The 24577-nt window shown below is 48.0% G+C and overlaps 1 pseudogene; it reads left to right on the top strand.

The window, feature by feature from the left end:
• LOC144123896 (uncharacterized) overlaps nucleotides 1–24577 on the top strand; it is a 121250-nt pseudogene that overhangs the window by 60208 nt on the left and 36465 nt on the right.

The raw sequence follows: 24577 nt of genomic DNA on the forward strand, positions 1-24577 counted from the left end.
ACCACGTGCGCTGTGGGGGTGATTTATTTGAACCCATGGTCCTGCGCCAAAATATATATTGGGGCAAACTAGAGCGTGTCTAAATCAACGTGTAATGAAGCACCGAACAACTTTGGGCACGGACACAGAGAGCAATTTAGCCTTGCATGTCAAGGACATCCACTGTTTACCTCGGTTTCACCTGGTCAGTATTGTCGGTCGGGGGAAATCGAGACATGAGCGCCAGCTGCTGGAAGCGTTTTTATTCAGTAAAATTAAGCAGATATGCGTAAGCGAACCTTCAGTCATAATTACTGAAAAGGAGTTTCAATTCTTATAATCTTAAAGTTTCCCTCACCTTGCCCGAAGCGTGCGCTTGCGCAGAAAGTGTTCATATGAATGTGGCTGAATTCCTCGGAATAAAGCAGTTGTAAGCCCAGGGGTATAGTGTGTCTGTCTCCTTGTTCTTGTCCTGCGTCTGTTCGCTGGTTCGACCATTGCGCTTTGGGACTTTAAACCGGACGAACCAATTAAGTTAGACGTTCAATTCATATACCTCGTGGCTATTCACTCTCGATTGAAAAATAGTGTTGACAAGAATAGCGCGCTTTTGCATGGTTTACATTATAGGACACTGAAGTGATTTTCAAATCTGCTACCGCACTAGGGTTTTAATTTGACTAATTGCTGATTATTTCTGCGAACATATTTTTAGTTTATGACTAAAACACCGCCGCAATCACTGATTGAAAGCGCTGCGTTGAAATCTCCGGCGTCCCGCACGAGTGAAATAAAAGAGAACAGCGGTAAGGAAGAGCTCCTCCGTGTCGGCCCATAAGGGGTCACTTTGAGGAGCCGGAGATAATTGTAGCCACTCGAGAGAGCTTCCAGGTTGCGCTGTTACTCGCGCGGTGTACACCGCTCACGCATAATACGAGACAGCTGAGTTTTGAGCACCCGACCCAACGTGAGGTACTGCTGTGCGTACGGGTGCACGAACATTAACAGCACCGACGATGTCGGCCCATGCCGATCCAACACGATCAAAAACTCGCAGCACAGTGGGCCGGGGGTGTCCGGGGGCCAATTCAAGCTGACCAAATAAAGCGTATACTCTTGTCGATGCCCTTTCGTGACAGCGGATGCGTGCAGAACTTGTACCTAATGGGATCGCTAGGGCTTTCTGTCCAAAAGGCACGGCTTAACCACATTGCCACCAACGCTGAAGAGGGCAACGAAGATTTCGCAGGAGGAAGTGCGCGGCTCCTGCTCTCTCCTCGGCCGTTATTTATGACCGCTGCGGTGCCTAATTTTTCGGGTTTCGTACGCGACATCTGCTGGAGGTGCTGGGTTCGGCTCTCATGTACCGGACGCCGCCTACAAGCCGGAAATCAAGCCCAGGATGCACACCAACAGTAGACGTAACAGTTCACAAGCCAGTCGCCGGCTGAAAGGCCTGCCTTTTTAATTCGGAGTTCTCCCTAACTGCGAGGTAACAAAAGGCTTCGGCGTTGACAAAATCAATCTGCCAACATCAGCAGCGCCAGTTCTGCTTCCCCACCCTCAGGACTGACCTCGTTTCCAAGGCTTTCCACATGAAGATGCCAAGGACTGGCTGGAGCAGTTCGACCGAGTGGCTGTTTTCAATCCGTGGGACAGTGATAATAAGCTGCGCCATGCGTACTTCGGGCTCGAAAACTCTGCGAGGACAAGGTTTTAGAATCATGAATCCGGCCTCCTCACGTTGAACACATTCATGGCGGAATTACTGCGCACTTTTACTAATACATATTGCAAAGAAAAGGCCGAACTACTTTTCAAAAACCGCATCCAGCAAGCATCCAAACGAGAGCGTAACCGTGTATGTTGAACAGATGAAGCATCATTTCCGTGGCGCGGAATCGTCAGAGAGCAGCAACAATAGAAAACTTACTTGACATGCGATCCCGGCAGTATACCAGCTCACCATGGCAGATGCCGGGGCTAGCAAAAATCTTTTCCTTCCTTTTTACTATTATTTTTAATAAAACCACTACCACCACCACCACTGCATCGGTGATCACCGCCAGTGCGGAGGGAACTGCGACACCTTACGCAGAATCGCTGCGCGAGTTGATCCTGGCCATATTGAGGGAAAGGTAACTAAGTACCTGCCAAGCGCTGCGCAAGCACAGGTCGTCAAGTTTTTTGATGTCGTACCTGAAGAAGTGCAGCAGGAACTGGGCATCTCGCCACTCGTCCAGGCCACTCGTCTCCCCAGATATGCCGCCGTCGCAAGCCGTTACGTGCCACCGCCAACACCGCGCAACGAGCCACCTCCACCATCCTTTCCTTTTTCACCTTCCAAGCCGAACGTCGTTCTGAAGATGGCAACGAAAATTTCGGAGGAACAAGTGCATGGCTCGTGCTCTCTGTTCGGCCGTTATTGGGGACCGCTGTGGTGCCTGATTCTTTGGGCTGCGTACCTGACAATATGACGCGGATCCTTCAATTTTCTCGCTCATAAGTAAGACGTCACTATTGGCAAGAAGCACTTTTTTTTAAAAGAAGAAAACATTAGGTTAGGGTTTATTACTCTGATTGTAATCTCATTACTCTGTCCCAGTTCAGTTCTCTTTGTGTGGAGATCTATGCGTGAAGTGTTCATCACGGTCTGTCTGCGGACAGCGAGCCGCCGGTACGACGGAAAAACAGCTATTGCGCGTGGCTGCAGTTGCATGTGCCCTTTCTCCGCACCAGCAAACACACACAGACCTCTGTGCTGAACATCGCGTAACTCGACAGCGGCACACGCTAGTGCAGTCTTTTAGTAGAGCGTACGCAGATATACGCAAAGCAATAGTACGGCGAATGCGCCAAACGCTATACCAAATAGAGGTTTAACGCACGTTCGTGTTACGTACGCTGATTTTCGATTTTATCGTGCGTTCTCTTGCTTACGCTAAGAAAAATAGCGTTGTCTAGACGGCGGCGCCCACGTCACCCTCTTCAGAGAGCATTCATCAGTGCTATTTGTAGTCACATTCATTGCCTTTAAACTCAACATGCCGTTATTAAAAACCTTGATCGGTTCAGTTACCCCCCAAAAAATTTTGTCGCCGGCTCGACTTGACTGGCCATGGAACTGGCTATCTACGTGATAAGACTGGGATAACCTTGGCTAACTGCGATAAATGATTCACAAAATTTTTCCCATTTTAACACCAGGTGGAACCACTTCGGCTTGCGCTATCGGTGCGTTCGAGTTGGAATGCGATAAACTAGAAGTGCACGTGAAATTTCAACTGTAAATTCCCGCTAAATGCTTGCGTATAACGTATACGTAAGCGCTGATATACTACACTAAAAGTATGGGTTTCTCTGTGGACGGACGATTGAGAATAGGCTCCTGCTGTGTCGGAGGTCATACTATAGGGTGGAGGTAGTGTTTTTTTTAATTAAAATAATAGTAAAAAGGAAGGAACAGATTTTTGCTAGCCCCGGCATCTGCCATCGATACTGAAGCACCTAAGCTGGGGCAGCGGAAACAAAGGATAGCAGGCAGAATGGAGAAATGAAATGAAAGATGTGAGGGGACAGGAAGAGAGGATAGGGGGAGATGTATTATAAGCAAAATATTTACACTATAAGAAATGTGTCCAGGTTGTACGCGTGATTAGTTCATTATTGAGTAATAAAAACACACGTGCACAGCACTATGTTGACTACAACTGGACTGGGGCGCCCAGTTGTTATTTGTACAGAGGCAGCACTCGCTGAGCGTTCGGTCACATCGCGTAACTACCTGGCGGCGAACAGACGGGACGTCAAGCACGTCTGTTCAAGGAAAGCACAGAGGCTCACCAAGGTTCTATCACGGGTCCGCGGACTGCCCTGCGGCCACAATAGCGTCTTTATGGAGTCTGGTAGGATGCCCAGCACTCTATACGCCACAAGCATATCGCGACGAGCATCGGCGAACGCGGCCCAGCGACGGATTAGGTGCTCCAGTGTTTTCACTGCTCCGCATCCCTCACACACATCACTCGTCGTGATTCCATCAAGCTCGCGTCGTTCTCCAGGCCACACGTAGCCAATACCAATCTTCATGTTCATTTTCTCCTCTTCTGTCTCATCCGCCGATCCCTTCTTGAGCTTACCGAGATATGTGAGACAGGCGTAATTTCTTTGCTTGACCTCTAGCTACATTCCAGGTCAAACTTGCAGCCCCGCTGACGGCTCGAAAATGTGGCGTGGTGAAGCTTTTCGCTTGAAAACAAAAACCAATGAACGCTGCCCCTCAGAGCTTCGCGGGCTATTCTTTGAGTTTGCGGAGAAAATTGACGACTGAGGTTTTTCCCAATCCAGTACTCTACAGCAAGTGGCACCCTGAAGTCTTTAGATGACCGTGAAAACTTTGCGACCAGGCAGCAACTTTGGTCCACATTGTGTGGACTTGTCCGACCAGGTGCGATAGCTGGCACACTCTATAATATTGGGAGCATTTCCTCTGCCGCCCAGACCATAACATCCAACTGGACGTCAGCCAAGCCCTTTTGCTGATGCTGGTGTGTTCCAAGGGATTCCGGCCGTAGGCTAGGGGCGACGGGAGAAGACTTCTCTCCTTTCGTTCATTGAATGTTGATTTATTAATGTTGCTTCTCTTTCTCACGAAAGAAAACAGGTGGAAAGCCTCTCGTTCAGAGCGCCAAGCTCAACTCATGCGGAGGAGGCAGCGATCGCCCTCGCAGCCTCCCATTCCGACTCTAAATTCCTCCCGACAGACTCTCGCTGAACATGTTGTAACATTGGTTGGACCACTCTACTTGCTCACCAAACTCTTCACCACAGTTCTCGCGACTGCGATTCAACTCATCGCTCAATCATATGTCCCCGGCCACCAAGGCACGCCAGGTAACGAAACCGCCCGTGAGGCAGGCCGCGCACTCATTTACGGGGCACCAGGCGTTGCTTCGGAGGACCTTAAACCAGATCACAGTCCTCTTCTTTCTTTTCAAGACATTACTTAGCACTATCGTGCCGAACACCGGCGCTACCCGCTTCCTATGAATTCACTGGGAAAAGCTGTCGAACGAACACACCTTAGGCTCTTTACATACACCCTGCTGTGCTCTGCGGTTTTCAAGCACTTTGACTCTTTTGGCGGCCGCTGCTCATTGTGTGGGGAGGTGGCTGGCACCTTTCACACGGTTTGGGCATGCAGGCAAAATCCTTCTCTCTACACATCCCCCTTCCCCTACCCGAGAGGACTGGGAGGCGGCTCTGTTCGGCTGCCAGGAACTATCGGCACAATAGACCCTGGTTCGGCGGACCTGCGCAGTGGTCAGGACCAATGGGGTCCCGGAATGAGAGACTCCGTCTTCTATTATAAGGCTGCGAGACCCACTAGGGGTCTCTCCTCGAGCACCTCTCTGTACATATAGATGAACAAATGCTTGTCGCCTCCACATCTCTCTCTCTCATGCTTGAAGAAATCCTTGAGTGAACTCCGGGCGTACCTCCCGCGGTGGCCCAGTGGATTGAGTCCTCGGCTACTGAATCGGAGTACCCGGATTCGAACGTGATCGTGGAGACGAGTTTCAATGGAGGCAAAACGCAAAAACGGCCTTGTGCTCGGCGATGTCAGGGAACGTTAAAAATCCCCAGCTGGTCGAAATTATTCCAGAGCCATCCTCTACGTCACCTCTTTCATTCCTTTCTTCTCAAAGTCCCTCCTTTAAAACCAGTTTTCATTTTACTCGGGGTGTTCTCCTGTAATTAGAAATTATCCCGTTGTGAAGTCATAGCAGTAGCCGTTCGACAACTAATGCAGAACTGCAAAATACGTCTGACGTGAAAGTTCCTTTAGGGAACCATACTTATTTACCTAAATATTCAATGCAATGTGTCGACCGCAGGGTGCATAAGGACACTAATGACTTTGGGTTTCAGGGATAGGAAATGCGAAGCTTATAAATACTAATTACATCATTACAGGTACGGGCGTCAATTATGGTAAGAAGTACCCAGCAGCTAGGTGAAAGTTCGTGGCATAACAGTACGTTTCCCCGATTTCAGCGTATATGTGATGTACGAGGATGGCTCATTTTGATGTTCTTGGAAACCACACCACTTGTGTGAGCAGTCCTTAGCACTGTAGATATTTTCGGAAAGATAGAATTCTCTGAAAAGGTCTGATCACTTACCTGGTGCTGTGTTACCGGCGATCTGTGCCGTTTTTCTGCCCGTGTGCCGCGATCTTCAGCTTCAAGGTGGACTGGACTCCGCCCACGGGATCGTCCAGGTGTTCCGATCAGATTCCAACCGCCCGGCCACCACAGCTTCCTGCCATGGGAACCCAGGCTGTGCCCTGCCACGCGTTGGCGTTTGTTGAACACCGCCCAAGGCGACGTGGTTCTTCCTCAGGGTTCCTGAAGGTAGCATTATTGACGACATCATCGATGCCTTGGAAGACCCTGGCCCCGCAGGAGCCAAGTCCCTCCAGCACATGGGACGAGTAAAGTTTGGCGTTGCTCTTACTTCGGACAGCGCAGCATCAGAGATCAAGCGCACAGGAGAGCCATTCTTCTTAACAGAATTTCGGTACCCGTATGAAGTGTTTGTTCACGTCTCAGTCTAGAGTACCTTTATGGGTGGCTGGCGCCTCAGTCGCGGCAGCCTTATCAGCGTACGGCAGCGTACAGCAAGCCCATCAGCCTGTTTTCAAGGGCCGGCCTGGAAACGGCACAGCCGTAAGAGTGGCGAAGATTGAAATGAAAACCCCGATCCCAAACTATCACGGTCCAAGGTCACACTGTTATGTGTGACTACCGCGGTGTGCTAAAGTTGTCTTCAAGGTGCCGCTTTGCCGGCCACATCGGACGAGATTGCCCCCCCCCCCTCCCCCCTGCTCGAGGTGCGGTGTTTTCGGGCACACCACCGAGGGGTGTGAAGAGCCATGTCGAAGGCGCACCGGTGCTCACGCCACTGTCGATTGTGTAGGACCACGCTCTTTCGCGGCAGCCGCGGCTGCTGAGGTGCAGGTCGTATCCACCTCTGCTACAGATGCATCAAGCGACACAACCAGGAGCGATTTAGATCAAGCCTCAGGCCCTGAAGATTAGGTTATCGGTGAGAAACTAAGCGAGGAAGATGCACATATAACCAAGGACACCGATGAACCACAAGATAAATTCCCTGCACTCCAGTCAACCACATCAGACGAGTCTAGCAGAGAGAGCACAGACGGGAGCATTCCGCAACTGGCCGCTACAACTTCGCCGACAAGCGAGGCCAGCACCAGCTCCAGCGGTGACAGCAATCAGGACTTCACCGAGCCACGTCGCTAGTCGTCTGGACGTGGCATCCGTGCAACAGGACGCGACGCCCCGACCGGCAGGCATGAAAGCAGGCTAGTGTCGTACAGAACGAGCGCATGAGGAGACTTTTAACCGTCTCACGGAAAATGGACTCGAAACATCCACTCGGCCCCCTCGTTAGTTCACCCGCGGGTGACGAGGCCAATGACTGCGACCGTACACCCATGAAACGGGCACACCCCGAGACGGCCGACAGCGACAGCTCGCCTAACATCAGTAAGCCCCACAAGATCCCTAGTGCCCCGACGCCGTCTGGGCACAGATTCCCCTACAATTATGGCTTTATTTTTGTTTTTCTTGTTTCGTTCTTTCCAGAATACTTGCGTGTGCTATTCTTACAATCGAGGCTGTCCACTTTCTCTCTCTGAATACTCGGTGCTTTAGAAACCTGGATAAGCAGAGGCAGATAGTGGGCTTTTCTAGAGCACACGGCGCGGATATTCTTTTCCTACAAGAATGCAACTTTAGTTCCCCGTATGATGCTCAGTCCTTTTGTTCGCGCTTTTCTGTTCATGCCTTTTTTACACTTACGGATTCTTTTATGTCTCACGTTGGAGTTGTCTTTCTCAAGCCACATTTCCGCCGCGGTGCCCACTTCATGCACGGTTTTGATGGTCGCACCCTAGATATGGATTTTAACCTTCATGGAAGGCGAGTGAGAGCGCTTGTAGTGTAGGCTGCAGCCCAGCGTTCTTTTACATCTGAGTATTTCATTATCTCGATTATTTCATTCTAGATAGTTATTCAACCTTAATAGTAGGGGATTTTAACTGCGGCCAAGATTCCTACATGGATGTAAGCGGTCGCAGAGAAGGCCGGCCGTATACTGGTATGCGAGCTTTAAAACAGCTCATCCATAACTTCAACCTTTTTAACACTTTCAAAAGCGCTGCGACAGGGGACACCAAGAGAAGGTTAAAGTCGGTGTTACTCCAACTTTAACCTTATAGACCCATGGGTCGAACTACATGGCAACGAGTTTGCTGCCACATGGCAACGGGGCTCGAACATGAGCAGGCTCGATCGTTTCTACTTTCTACCGATTCTCTCTACTCACGTCACTATTTGCGATGTCCGGGCTTTTCCGCCATATGTTCTGCGCATAACCGACCATTTTCCAGTATCTGTGAGGCTGCACTTTCGTAAGCCCGCCCCATCCAGGAATTCTTTGAAAATGAACATGACACTAGTGCATGACCCCGAAAGTATCGCCACCCTACGCGAAGCTCTCGCAGAAACGTGCAGTCGTCCCGCACAACCATGCTGCTGGGACGATTTAAAAGCTATTTGATGTGACAAGCTGACTAAAGCTGGCAGATATAAAAAGTTATGTTTAACTGCAGAATATAACGATACCCTTCGCAGGGACGCATTGTGCAGCGTGGTACACCCCTCGCTTTTACAATGCGGGATTACCTCAATCAGCTACAAGCGCGCTATGAACTCCTGCTCCGCCTCAGCTCCGGAACTGCAGCACAAACTTATATTAGTGGTAGACCAGTCGCGGACCCCGCTTTACTTCGCTAGCTTCGCTGGGGTTCCGTAGAGGGTCGAGCAACCATCCCGTTTGTCGAGCTTCCGAATGGTGAACAGTCAGATAGGGCTGAGGACATCAAGGCTGTCTTAGTGAACACTTTACACGCTTCTTTACAACTGATAGCGCTGGCATAAGCGATCTAAATACAGCTTTTCGTGAATTTTGCTCACGCATAGCCTGCATTCCTTAAGAGCACCGCGACTTTATTGGAGTTTAACGTCCCAAAGCGACTGAGGCTGTGAGGGATGCCGTAGCGAACGACTCCAGAAATTTCGACCACCTGGGGTACTTTAACGTTCACTGACAACGCACAGTACACGGGCCTCTAGAATTTCTCCTCCACCTAAATTTGACAGCCGCGGCCGGGATCGAACCTGCGTCTTTCGGGCTAGCAGCCGGGCGCCATAACCACCCTGTCACCGCGGCGGCCTTTAACGCGAGATGTACTAGAGCATACTATACGGTGGCTCGCAAAGGGTTTTCTTCTTTCCCTCGATAGAGAGAAGGCGTTCGACTATTTGGAGGATGAGTGTATTTACGGTACACTGGATGCTTTTGGTTTCTCATTTTCTTTCGTGTTTCTCATTAAAGAGATGTATAGAGATATTTCAAGCACTCTGTTCCTCGGCGGCTAGGAAAGTGGCGCATTTGATGTTAACATCGGCGTCCGTCAAGGTTGTCAGCACTCCCCTTTTGTTAATAATTGTTTTTGGGGAAAGGAAATGGCGCAGTACCCGTCTCATATATCAGCGGACACCTGAACCGCGCCCTAAGGGAAGGGATAAAGGAGGGAGTGAAAGAATAAAAGAAAAAAGAGGTGCCATAGTTGAGGGCTCCAGAATAATTTCGACCACCTGGGGATCTTTAACGTGCACTGTCATCGCACAACACACGGGCGCCTTAGCGTTTTTCCTCCATAAAAACCCTGCCTCTGCGGTCGGGTTCGAACCTGGGTACTCCGGATCAGTAGACGAGCGCACTAACCACTGAGCCAGAGCGGCGGGTCTTCCTTTTGTTTGTCTTGTCTTAGCATTACAGCCCTTCCTCTTGGCAGTCAATCTCCAATCTCTTATTAGAGGTCTGGCGTTGCCAAGCCTTGAGGCAGTACGCGTCGCCGCTTATGCAGATGACATCACATTCTACTAGCTCATGTACGCAGCCTGCTCGACGCTTTAAACGTTTTTCGTGAGTTCGCCTCCTTGTCGAGGGCTGCACTTAATTATTCGAAGAGACATTACTTTTTTTGGTGTCTCTTCAGAGACGCATTACATGTGCGATACCTTTGAAGTGGTGTGCGCAGAGGCGCATTTTAGGCGTGACCTATGACTTTGTGGAATATGGGATGGTATGTGTTCTTCGGTCGTAGAGGGCATTACAGGTCGCGTACGAAGGGCGCAGACATTTGACCTGCCTCTGCTTGAGAGGCGCTACCTGGTTCAGTCAGTCATGCTGGGTGCCTTCTAGTACATTTGCCACGTTGCTAAACCACCCCTGCGCGTCATAAGTCGGGTGCAGACTCCAGTCTTTTTTGTTTTGGTCAGGCGGAACCGAGCTCGTGGCTCGTGCTGTTCTTGACAACCACGGGAGAGAGGCGGTTTTGCCTTTCGCACTTTGTCCATCACGTCCTCGTTGTTAGCTTTGAAGTGCATTTTGCGTATCCTGCTGGGGGACGCGTCTCCGGCGCGAACCCTGGCGCGGTACTTTCTGGGCCCTGCTTTGCGCTTTTTGAAACCCTCGGCCTATGTTAATCATGGACCTTAATCAGAGGAGCCTACCGCTTTCTATGCTACTACAGTAGACTTTTTCAGACATGTAAGTGCAGTAGCACCTGATGTCAACATCGTTGCAGACCGTGTTGTGGACATTATGGGTCGCTGTTGTTGCCTGTTGTGCCGGCGGCTCGCCGCTCACCGATGCGCCGCGTTCAGTAGGCGCGCATCGCGTCGGCGCCTCTCCCACATCATCTACGCGACTTTGTTTAGAAAGTTGGTTGGCCAGTGTTGCCTACTTGTGATCAACTAGAGCGGTGGGGTGTTTTACGCTTCATACCTGTCCGAATCGCCCGCTTCATGATTCTAATCGCCACGCTACAGTCACCTGCGTGGTAGCGCGTGTCTTTTGGCGCCCGGATCATGCGGCATTCCGTGGGCAGGGCATTTCGAGCTTTGTCCCGAGGCCGCTTCCCAAGCGGCCGTTTTGCTCGCCTGCTAATTGTTGCGGGCCATTTCAGTTCATGGCGCAGTCGATGCACCGCGGTCGTTGGTGGCTTTCGACGCCGCTCTGTAGGGCCGAAATTTAGCTGTCTTCGAAGGGAGGTGATCAGTTTCTTGTTGGAGGAACTCTATTTCTTGGGTGAGGAAGAGTTTCTTCGGCAGTGGCCGTGCCCATTCATTTCTGTTAACAACGATTGTCTTCTTCTGATCTTTTGACTAAACTGGCGCTTAGGTGTTTTTTTTCATGTCAGATTATTGCTGTTTCACTCTTCTGTGAATAGGTATGCCATTCTGTTTTAGATCGCCCACAAGCAATTCCATTTATTTGCTCAAAGATGCTATTGGTACCCCTTTCATTTTCTCACCTTAAATGCTTAGCGTCATGTGTACTTGTGAATGTCTATGTATCCGGTAACCTTCGCATGGCTACATATGTAAAAAAATTTCTCCAATTAGGTCTGCTATATCGTTATACATCGCGCACTAGTAATTAATGTAAGTTACTTAAAGATTCTTATGGTACCTCTTTAATTCGCTCTCATTACATGTTTGCTGTTATGTCTATTTGTGAATATCAATGTATCCGGTAACTTGACATAAGTATGTACATTTGTAAACGAAATGAATGAATGAGTTGTCTGTTTGTTCGGAAAGAGAGGCTCAAAGCCTGTTGGGGAATTGGGGTGGTAAGGATGGAAAAAGTGGGGGTCTATTGATACAGGAAGGGTTGGCATGGGTGGTTCAGCCAATCTTCACACTGCTTTGTAGAGGCCACAGCATATTTGCCAATATCTTACCACATGCCGTTCGCTCCGACTTTGATCCATACACGAAATTCCTCGCCATCTGTGGGAAAACAATGCTTGGCGACGAGGTCGTCGCGTGCCTTGCGGACCTCTGAACAATGCCAAACTGGGTAGTACAGGCCAGCACGACACGTACAGCCACAGTACGGGCACTCCATAACGTCATTATCGCCTCCTGGATGCCAGCGGGTGCCGGTAAGCCATTTACAAATGATGTTCGGCGTCTAGGCTAATAATAATAATTGGTTTTTGGGGAAAGAAAATGGGGCAGTATCTGTCTCATATATCGTTGGACACCTGAACCGCGCCGTAAGGGAAGGGATAAGGGAGGGAGTGAAAGAAGAAAGGAAGTGAGAGGTGCCGTAGTGGAGGGCTCCAGAATAATTTCGACCACCTGGGGATCTTTAACGTGCACTGACATCGCACAGCACACGGGCGCCTTAGCGTTTTTCCTCCATAAAAACGCAGCCGCCGCAGTCGGGTTCGAACCCGGGAACTTCGGATCAGTAGTCGAGCACCCTAACCACTGAGCCATCGCGGCGGGTACGTCTAGGCTGCGTCGACGATTATCTTATCAATGAAGATCTGCTCATAACGCGACTCGTGAGAGTGTCTCGTTCCTTCGTCCGCTGGCATAACCCGCTGGTACCGACGACCCTGCTGATATGTACAACAACTTGGCTGTCCTAACGTGCAGACTAGAGCGTGCCAAACAGAGGAGCTGCGCACGACAGGCTGTTAAACCGCCGGGTTACCTTGCTACCTCAGCTGCTCTCTCACGACATATGTACATTTTTGAAGTGAAGAGCTTCACTACGCCAGCTTTTCGAACCGTCACAATAATAATAATAATAACAATTCGTTTTCCGGGAAAGGAAATCGCGTAGTATCTGACTGATATATCGCTGCACACCTGAACCGCGCCGTAAGGGAAGGGATAAAGGAGGGAGTGAAATACGAAAGGAAGGAAGAAGTGTCTAGTGGAGGGCCCCGGAATAATTTCGACCAACTGGGATCTTTAACGTACACTGACATACACCGCACAGCACACGGGCGTCTTAGCGTTTTGCCTCCATAAAAACGCAGCCACCGCGTTTTTATGGAGGCAAAACGCAGCAAGAAGAAACAAAACACCATTCCGCGAGAATGGTACAGGCAGCGCCCTCTCACGTCAATAGGCGGAACGAGCGCTTCTTCGTCGCTGCCTCCACTGTAGTCATGTGCTGCTACCAGTACCGTTGCTGCGGTGGTTCTTTGTTTTCGTTCTTCGTCGTCACAGACGAGGGAATTTAACGATGAATTTCAACCGAATAAAAAAGCACCCCACTCAAACGTAGCGCAAAACAAACCATGTAGTCATATGCCACCACTGTGGGAAAATCGTGCACGAACAGGCTCAGTACTAGCTGTCTTTGTTACCGCGGCCGACGTCATAATGGCGCTGCAGTCGAAATGATATGACGCTCCGACCTCTGTCAACCATGTCTGTCAATGAAGGAAAACTCATGAGAGGCTGCCGCTATCCGAGCTGCACGTCGAGTGTGCCTGTCCGAGTGTGCCGGAAGTCATGCGCTTTTTCAAGGAGTGATAGGAGTCTTTGGCCGACACCGCATCCAATAGTAACGCTGGGCGTAGCGTCGTCCTCTGCTGCAATGCCTGCTGCTCATGCGCAAGCGTGGTGAGACGGCGGCTAAGTAAGGGGGAAGGGGGAGCATGTGGTTTGGCTTCAAAAAATGTCACGTACCCGCCTCTCCTTAATCTTTCCTGCATCCATGCTGTCAGCTATGGCTCAGCAGGCCTCGCTACGCCGCCATGTTCGTGCGAACACAAATGTTTCTGATTGGCTGACTAAGATGACATTTTTCTATAGTTGCGGGGCCCGCGGGTTGAAATCTGAAATTATGTTTTTGTCGCTATCAAATTATTACGGACGATGTAAAGAATCAACGTATAGCATAGAATTAAGAGTCACGGTTTTTAATACAAATTGTGAATATGTTCGGATGAAGTGTCACGACCCCAATAAATTGGTGACGTAACCGCTGAGCAAAACTGTAACGACGCACAGGCTTCTTCTCACTGCGTTGTATACGTTCGAGGAGACTCGTGATGACTATAATGTTGGCGAAATTTCAGATGTACGTTGCCTTGGATCGCATGCTGCTGTGCGTCGTACATACGTAGCGCCGCCGTACGTGACGTCACCATGGCGGCCCCTGCCTATCGCGGTGTACTGCAGAGAATACTGAACGCGAATGCTTCTTTAATCAGCGATTACTTCAGCATTTAAAATGCTCGCACAAAACTATCCTTCCAATTCTTTAACTTGAAGCTTCACACATTGGACCCTTTAAAGTCGTCGAGTTTTAAAACCTCTTCAGCTGCCCTTTAAAGAAGCCGAGGAGCAAGTTAGGGACACCACCGCAAAAGGGACAATAGAAACTGATGACCTTTCAAATTTCTCTGATGAATGTGGCACCAAGCCCTCCTAAAGCCTGCAAAGAGACCTAATGTTTCTGAGCATCACTGAATACGTGAATGAATTAACGTGAAAGGAGGGGAGAGATAATCGCACGATGGGTGCATTAGTTGTTTTCTTTATTTGTGCTTTCATGTGCTGTCCTAGTGATTTGTGAGTACTTTGCTTCTTCTGCTATTATTCTTACAAAGATACAAGAAACATATTGAATGAGTAATCCATTCTTATGTAAACCCAGCAAAAGTGCTATTATGCTAAACACAATTCTACGGCGTGTCTCGTAGGGTTTTGCGTCCACGACTTCTCTCTCGCGCGTCACATTGAACGTCTACAAGGGTCAAATAACAGTTCTCCTTGGGCACAACGGGGCCGGAAAGACCACACTGATGAACATAATTGCAGGTGAGCGTTTTCGCCGTGCACCTTTTTCTGCTGTAGAAAACGCTATTGGACAAGTGAGGACAAAGCATAAAGATTTTTTTTTTCACATACGAATATTTCCTAAGGCATAAGTCACAGTAATGAGAGGGGACTTCGTACGAACAGATGTGAACTATCTAGATACACAGCCGTCATTGTGGAAAGGAACGGGGCTGCGAAACTGATGATTCAGATTTCTTGAGTTTCGTTTAAGCTCAACAGCCGTCTACAGAAAACGAAAGGAGTATTTACCAACGAGAACTAGTAGCAGTCTATATGCCATACAGGTACTCCTCTTTAAATCTAAGAGCGAAACTCCTGATCACACCCATTCGTCATGCTCTTCACTCGGCACACCTCAATGAACACTGGATATGGTTTGCCCATTTTGGATCGTTTGCTGGGGCATACGCCTACCAAGTAACAGTTCTGTGTGCACTGTTTCCAAGAGCATCTGGTGGGCATCCAGCTTTGCTCAGACGATTCCAGCGCCACAGGACGCCTTGGTACCGGAAGTATTTCGCGCTGAGTTTCGTGTGAGCATGCCGCTAGTGGGAGACGAATACTTCCCATTTACTTGGCCATAAATAAAAACTTAACCTTCGCTTCCTTCAGATATAAATGCCTATGTTTTTGCGATATTGACGAATAATAAAGAGAGGGTACCCAAATGTGGCAGGAACAAGCGCGATATATTATTTCATTTGGTGATATCTGTTCTAGTTGCAACATCCCCATTTTTTTTAGTTTATACGACCTGAATTGCATCAGTTATCCACGCCATAATTAAGAGATATCGAGCCTTAATATTCACTATAGAGCAGATAATACTGCTTGTTGGCGTTGGAAACGGTGCTGCGGGTGATAATTAGCACGAAAGCGTAATCCTACCGGACTTGAAACCGCGTAGTAATACTTTTAAAGAGCACTGCACCTTGGCCAGATTTAGGGCGCCGTAGCTCCAGGCTGAATGGGGTAGAGCTGTTAATAAACTCTTAATATCAATGGGGTGTGATCGGTGGAGGCTGCGAGATGGTGGGTGGATCCACATAGATGTTGTGCAGTTAGCTGTTAGCACTCTAATACTTTTCTTTCTGCATGTCGCGGCTCTAAAACTGCTTTCTATTTGTGTGGATATCCGGGCAGCTCTTGAACGGGCAGTCTTGTGGTTGGAGAAGTCTCTCTGCTTGCAAATAAGGGTAAATGCCATTTTCTCTAATAAAAAAACACTATTTTTTCCGTCTTCTTGCTCTTCTTCCCAAACGAAACACTGTTTCGAGCAGCCATGGCATAGATAGTATTGTCTCCGTTCCATCGCCGTCAACTAACCTCAAACTTTAAGGCCTACCAAAATAGTGAATTTTTCTTTCTTCCTTTCCGTTTGTGCGGCGGTTCGAGACAAATATGATCAGAAAACAAAGCTTCCGCAATCAGTGGCGTGAAGCATATAATTTGCGGTCGAATTATCTTTCTGGATAAATAAGTTGCTTTTAATACCATTTTCTCACTGCCCAGTATTCTCCTTTATTTAAGTACTGCTTTATTTATGACAATCTCACACCAGCATTATTGGTGCGCATGCAACCTTCGCCCATGACTCCAGATGGCCATCCAGCGGCACGGTGCTCCTCTGATAAGGTTAACCTCATTAGCGATGGCTGGTTTTCTCTAAGCGTTAAATATCACTTCAAATCTCATTTGGATTAAAACGAGCTATCAGCGAACCCTAGTAGCCTCAGAGAGTGGAGCCACAAAATCTATTATGGCGTCCTTTTACTGAACATAGCCACGTCCGGCTACACTTTCATACTCTTCGCCGTCACTGTTTGAAGGACTGCTGCAGCCGGACTCCGGGAAGGTTCTAGTCGACGGCACGGACTTGTCTCAGTATCCAGACAAAGCATCAGAGATCGTCAGCTTCTGCCAACAGAAGTGCGTCTTCTTTCCAGACCTGACCGTGTGGGAACACCTCGTATTTTATGCAACGGTGAGGCTCTTACCGTGCAAGTAATCATTGGTATTGTTTCCATCATTCTACCTTTGAATTCACTTAGGGACGAAGACCGGACCTATTGACCTCTTTCTTACTATGCTTGCTGCTTTCGCGAGTGTTATATCAAGTTGGGGTTACTAATAAAAGGCAGTGCCGTAGCGGTGGCACTTTCCTTCAGTTCGTCGGTACAGCTTTACTGTAAACAGGAAGTTTATGTATTCTGCAGCTCAAACGAGATAATCCTCACAAAAGTTGTGTATGGTTCGAGGCTACACAAGTATAAATAGAATGAACAAAAGCCGACAACGCTTGCACATTGTGAATCTAAATTGAAATTTATAACTTCCACGAAATTCCCTTTCGTCTAATTTCTTCTGTTTATAGAGCATTCACGCAGTGCGCCAAAATATTAACATCATTTTGTTTTCAGTTTCAACACTTTATGACGGCGGCACCGTGACTCAGCTTTCATAATAAGGCAGTGTGACTAATTACTGGGGCGGTATTTGCTAGTCTGCTTAGCACAAAAACAAAATATACGTACCTGTAGTCTTATCCATGAACGGATTAACACATGTGGCTTTATGTTTAGAATTGCTATAACAGGCAAGTCGAAACTGTTGGAAGACTTCTGCTGTTTTGTGAAATATAAATATACATATATTAGCTATGTACAAGATAGCGGTGCGCTGCTTCCAAATTGAGGGCAACCACTTCATTACAGGCCCATTCTTTTTCTGCGTAAAACTGAACGAGAAATTTGATCTCAGTTAAAAATTGTTCAGGGGTCCCAAGGTCTTTCACACAAAGCAGCAAAATTGTTATGAACGAAGTACTCATAAACTGGAGCTTGCTAAAGCTCATCATTGCTGATAGCCGTTGCAGTTCAAGAACTTCTGCCTTTCAAAGTGTCAGTCGGATAAAAGAGAGCAGCCAAACGCCAAGTAACATAAAATTCGCTAGAATCATGGGCGCTTCATAATTCACGTCCAGTGTCGGCAATCTGCGAAAATATGAACGCGTATACTATCCCACTGTTAACTGCTTCAATCGGCGTTCCTCTTATTTTCGCACTCTAATTCCTAACACCTTTAACATGCCCAGAGCATTTAAAGAATTTTATTGCTTGTATCAGATGGAGGTTAGCCGGCAGTTTTAAAAAAAATGTGTGCTGGGGTGTGTATTCTATACGCTGTTCATTTTTCGTGGTCCACTTCGAGTACCTTCCGTCCTCTGTCTGTGCGTCACTCAATTATACCCGCCGCTTTCAAGCTTCTGTGAAAGGCGACCCCGCCATTCGGACGTTGGTGAACGTACCTCACCATTGGCTGCATATCGCAGCCTATGGCAACCTGTGGTCAGGTCCGGTCGCCTGATGTTGACAGAGCGCTGCGATGTATATCACCATTGTCTGCATATTGCATGAAATTTCAGCCAATGGTAAAGTCCGATCCCCAAAGAGCCAATGGCTGGATCTCTTGCACAGACGCTTGAAAGCGGCGGGTATGTTTCATTGACCACTGACAAAGGACCGACGCAAAATGCAGAGCTTATGGAATACTGACCCTGGTGTCCCTTGACTCGAAAGCTGCTTGTTTTTAAGCACTCGTAATACGGTTTTGTGAATACGGCTTTGTGAACAGAATTAATCAAGCTAGTATTCCTTCCCGCCCAAAACATACAAGTTTACGCGTACGCTGCTTGCTGTGCTACCTCCTGAATATTGTGGGATCTCAATTGATTTCAGCTCAAAGAAAGAAGGCCAGCTCAATTACAAAAGCGCGTTTGGCACGCCCTTAAGCAAGCCCGCCTCAGCGACAAAAGGGACTGCCTCTGCCAGACACTCTCAGGAGGACAAAAGCAGCGCCTGAGTGTTGCCATCGCAACGCTGTCGAGACCAAAGGTACGACCAGATTAACGTTCTGATAGTATCTCTATTGGCACACATGAACGCCAACCATGATGTCATTGCTTATAGAAAGCCGCAAGCTTTTTTCCGGCTTATAGAAAGCCGCAAGCTCGGCCAATGAAGTTCATGCAGGCGTACGTTCTCCACATTTGGTGCTGATTACCGTGCTTCGAAGCGCACGTGTGGAGTATGCAATCGGTACCTCCTGCCACCACATTGTTGGCCTGCATGGTGTTCCGAGTTTAAAATGCCTATCGCTCCTGGTGAAGGGATTTACCGAGCGTACGGCGAAACTGTCTCAGCCAGAGCACAACTCGTCCAGCATGTGCTTCGTCTATAGGCCTTTGCGGAGGGTCGTCCAATCTTATAACACACGCAAGGGCGCGTCCTCGTTCTTCGGAGCGTTAGTGAATCCTCCGAACTGCTCATGAAAGCGAAGTGGCCGAAGACGCAAAGCAACACCTACAGCTCCCTCTGAGCGTGAGCCTCTTTGCTTTTGTGCGGGGTCGTGTAGGGCGCATTGGCTCCCCGCAGAGCGCTGCTACGCGCTCGCATGCTAGCCCTAATAGTGGGCGACCCTGAACGTCAGCATCCACAGCTCAGTCATACTCATAGCACAGTGACTCGGTTTGAACCGGCGTATATTTGGAGTAAACCTGAATATTATTTCTTCGTTTGGCCCTCTGTAATGATTACTTGATTGTAGGATGGCGACTACCGCGACAGCGTTTTTTGGGAATGAAGAAACAGGAACAACTATGAAGCTTCTTTATCTATGTCAATTCGCCAATATTCCGGCCACAGGACAGCCACATGGGCGGTTGTTGCCTGTTCGGCTGCTCCGCACTGTCGATGTTGTCGTTGCCGTCATCCATGGAGGTTTGGTGTAACCGACGTAGCCCAAAATGTTTTGTAATAAAAAAGTGTTTTCGCCATGACTATGTGATGTTGAACGTGTGCAGTTTTGAATAGGCTGTGTTACGTGAGCAAGTATTACGTACAGCAAGTATCACGTATTACGTATAGCATGTATTACGTGAACACGAATTTTTTAAATGAAGGTTATTCTACTTATCGCGGGCGCGGTTAACACTGCGTAATGGGGAAGCTTTTTTCCTCAATATAGGATTGTTCGCGCACATTCCACGTTTGATTTTCGCATACCGCATTGCCTTAGGTTCGTGCGAGAATGCGTGCCTGACGTTCTGAAGACCCTTGCTTGAGTTAAGGTTTAAGAAACACGCTTGTTCACCAAGCAAACAAGATTGGGACGTTCCTCGAACGAGTACAATGGTTGGCAACGAGAGCCTTCGGTTTACGTAGCCACACACCCTAAATTATCATTTTTCGAACAACATAATAACTTTGACAGCACCAATGAAGGACTTTAAATTTATTTTTCATGCAGCTTCGTCTATATTTTTATTGATTAGGTTTGCACCACACTGAGCCCTTCATTTCATCAGGTTTCAGCAACAAAGTGCGGCATACTCTTCGACGGTTTCTGGTGGCTGACTAATTTCCTTGTTTCATGAGCGTAAATTTTGCCGTTCTGTGCATGTATATCTTTGTGTCTCCGAACATGGTCTGTTGCTCTGCACATTATTTTTTAACATGCCCTACTGGGCCTCAGGCAGCTCTCAAGCAATCCCCGTAGCTTTTAGTTCGAGGCCTATTTCCTGTATTCAACTGCAAAAAGTAAACATTCAAATCAGTTCAACTGCAGCCGTAGAGCGAAAGTCCGCGGACGATACGTGTTCCGGTTCGGTTTCTTTGTCTTCATTGCAAAAAGAATGTTTTCGTGGAGTATAGCCCACTTGGTGAGCACGGCAACCAATGCGTAATTCCAGTCTTTCATCCCCTGAATGAAGAGGGATGTTGAGTTAGCTGGAATTTCAGCATACCCGCTAAGCGAAATAGCCTTTTCTACCCTGTGTTAAGCTGAGCAGGTATTTTCGGCTGCTACTTGTCATAAGTTCAGCTTGAGTTTCTGTGTGGAAAGGAATATAAAGGAAATGTCAGGGAAGGTTTACACAAGGTATCTAAAGAAAAACGCACATCACACCTGAACGTGGTGGCCGCGACCGGCAGCACATGAGCAGGCAGCGATGGTTCGGGCAGTGACCGGGTACTGGCTGGCGCGCAGGTGGTGATCCTGGACGAACCGTCATCGTCGCTTGATCCCGACAGCCGACGCGAACTGTGGGACGTCCTTCTCGCAATGCGCAGAGGCCGCACGGCGGTGCTCGTCTCGACGCATGACATGCGCGAGGCGGAGGTGCTCGCCGACCGCGTGGTCCTCATGTGTCGAGGCCGCGTGGCGTGCGCTGGCACGCCGACGTTCCTCAAGAAGCTCTTCGGTGTGTATTGTGTAACTTGTTCCCACTTTGCGCCGAAGGTATGTTAAATGCCTGTATTAAAACGTAGCTTACGAACCAAGCCTGGACATGAAAAAAGCAGCAACTGAGTTTGAATTTCCTAATTACATATCGCACCTCACAGAAGGAAAAAAAACTAGAGGGGACAATTAGGCTCCCGCTTAAGGGTATGACGCGAGAGTGTCAGTGAGCTGAAGCCCATATATGCGGAATTGCTTCATGCGTAGGTCTCTTGTAGTCCTCACACCACTCTAAGCGCTGTGGTACATGATGGCAGGCGGAGCCACCAGTGGGGCTTGCGAGACCCAGATTGCACTTCCCGAGCAACCTCTCGCGTCAAATCGTTAACTGCCATCAGTCACGGCGGGAAGCTTGCTCACAATCCGGCGGGCAGGCTGTGATAATGTAACAAAGTCACATGACTTCAGAGGCCCACGCAGGTCGCATCTCAAGGAATATTTTCGGGGATTTTTGCTCACGGCTAACGACGCCGGCTTTCCTCTGACAAGGCACCCTTAACGCTATCATGTTGAAGAGAACACGTACTGGTACCATCTAGTCAAACAACAGGCAGCTGTGGCACATGCGGGAAGGTTTGTCTGTCTCACAAACAACCCACCGAGACACAGCTCCCTCTGAAAACTGACAAAATAGTTCCTCCGGGGAGTTCTGCAGTGCCTACAAAAATAGACTACTGTGCGCCTTTTCATGACTAGCAACAGATGAAATTTTCGAAATTCAATGTATGAGTGCATTTTGTATTCTGTTTAGGAATTGTGTCTGAATAAGAATACGATACATTATTAGAACGCGGAAGTGCGCAGGCAAACGTAGTGGCAGAACACATTCCTTGTGATGCAAGGTCTTCAAGAAGCGCCTTTTATTGTTTCTCATGGCAGAGAAGATCCCATTTCTCATAATGTTATTTCTGCGCACTGCAAGAAGTGCTCAACTGACAAGGTTTGTAATACTACGAGCTGTGCGGCAAATCTCCTTGCAGTCAACGCACAAAGTATTTGTTTCACCACGCTGCTCAAACAGCTCTATGAACTTTTCTTCCCTGGAAACTTGAGCGCTTAACTTGCTCCAGTTCATTCAAAGCGTGGGTGCTTTTATTGCCTTAGCTCTAGAGCTTCCACTCAACTGCTTGGCCGTTGTCTCTGTGGCCACAGGTCTCTGGGCAACCTTATAAGGTGACCCACCTGCCACCTAGGTGGAAAACCCTAGGGGGCAGGTCCGCCACCTAGGTCATGTGACCTTGTGACTTCATAACAACATGCCCATCGCATTGTGAGCAGACTGCCTGCTGTGAGAGGTGGCAGTTAAATTATTGATTGGTCGCGAGAGGTTGCTCGGGACGAGCACATTGGGTTTCACAAGCCCCCACCGCTGGCAGCACATGCCATCGCAGTGCACTGGCGCATCGCTTAACCACTGCACAATGAATGGTCTGAGGAATCCCAGTGATATTTGAATGCGAAGTATAGAATGACCAATTCCTAATATACCATTACCCTTACTACCCTCAAAGTGAAGCTTAAATCGGAATGCGCCGATCATTTTCGGAAGCCTGCTCGACCTTGAAAAGTCGAATCACGAACCGAAACCGAAGATTAAGTAAAAATCGAAGAGCTAGCGAACCTAATTCGCATTTGGCTTCACTGCGCTAAATTGGCCGTCCTTTTTTGGTGCAACATATCATTAGGTTGGCAAAAACTCATGGCGCAGAGAAAGTTGCCCTCGTGGTTATGTCTTCTGAGTTCTTTGGCAAAAATAACACGTTAGCTCGCTTCTGCTTAGCTAAAAAAAATTGTTGTTTAAGCCTGACTGCGCCCACTGCAGGGCAAAGGCCTCTCCCACGTCTCTCCAGTTAGCCCGGTCCTGTGCTAGACGCGGCTATCTCTGGCCGGCAAACGTCTTAACCTCATCTGCCCGCCTAACTTTCGGCCGATCCCTGCAATGCTCGCCTTCTCTATGGAATTCTGTCCCGATTCCCTTAACGACCATCGGTTAGTGACGAAATATGGCTAAATTGGCATAGATTCATGACACACGACAGTGCAGCAAACAAGCAGAGAACGGAGACTTTCGTAAAGCCCGTCATGCCTAAGTCTCTATTGTGTCCGTGTCTAATGCACGACTTCGAATCATAAAACCATTAGTTATCATGCTTTAACATTATAGCACTGACCAAGTCCCTTTCTTCTTGTTGATTTCGACTAGGATGTAAATAACTTCGCTTTTTCTCTTACTCACTCTGCTCTGTTCTTGCCTCTTAACATAACACCTATCATTTCCCGTCTCATAGCTCGCGCGTTTTACTCAGTTTAAGCTGAACCCTTTTTGTTAGACTTCACATTTCTGAACTTTAAGCGGTTACCGGCAAGATAAAGCTCTTGTGCACTTTTCTCTTCAGGAATATTAGTAAACTGCCATTCATGATCTCAGAGAAACTGTCAAATGGGTTCCACTCCAGTCTTATTATTCCAGTTATTTCACTCTCGCGGCCCTGAACTGCTGTCACTACTTTCCCTGAGCACTCCTTAGGGCAGTTAGCGCCAGGCTATGTATCGTGAACTGCTTCCTCCTTCCGAGACTGTTGAAAGTATAATTTAGATTTGTCTGTTATATTCTTTAGACCCACCTTTCTGCAGTGCCTGTCTAACTCATTCATCATGCTTTGAAGTTCATCTTCTGTGTCAGTTAGCAAGGCAATGTTATCAGCGAGTCGCATATTACTAAGGCATTCTCTGTTAACTCTTATCGCCAACCGTGCCCAGTTCAGCTCTCTGAATACCTCCTGTAAACAGGCCGTGAATAGCATTAGATCATGTCTCCCGGCCGGACACACTGCCTTATTGTATATTTATTGCTGTCTTAATAGAGAACTATGACGGCTTCGCAGCCGTTATAGACATATTCCGGTGCATTAGCGTCGGGTTCGCTCACTCTGTGGCTCCGTAATGCCTGCATGACTGCTGATTTTTCGACAGAGTCAAATACTTTTTAGTAATCAGTGAAGGCAATTTATAAAGGTTCGTTATATTTTCTGTATTTTTCTGTCTCGTCATTGATACTTTTTATGTATGGGAAAAGACTCTGCCTGAATCGCACGCAAATAAATTTTGTGCATGCACTGTGATTTCGGTTGCTGGTTTGCTGTTCGATGAAGTCGCTCCTTCATCTATGGCTATCATTCTGGAAATGAAATGAATTTCTTGTCGTTTTATTCTCCCTTCTGGTTTTATTATCTTATTTATATGTAATATAATGTCCTCAACAGATATAGTATCATAACTGTCATTATCTAAGAAATTGTCTTTTTATTGTGTTTGGTTTTAGGGCATATCAGTAAGTAAAGATGTCAAGGGAAAAAAAAGGAAAAAGTGCCGCGTAAAGTGCGAAGTGTCTTAAAGTCCCAGAGAAAGAATGCTACGGAAACTAAAGGTTTCGAAGAAAAAAACATGGTTTCCACCTTACATCTCGCGTGTTTTTGTCGTTCACT

This window comes from Amblyomma americanum, chromosome 3 (assembly GCF_052857255.1).
Source record: "Amblyomma americanum isolate KBUSLIRL-KWMA chromosome 3, ASM5285725v1, whole genome shotgun sequence".
Lineage (NCBI taxonomy): Eukaryota > Metazoa > Arthropoda > Arachnida > Ixodida > Ixodidae > Amblyomma > Amblyomma americanum.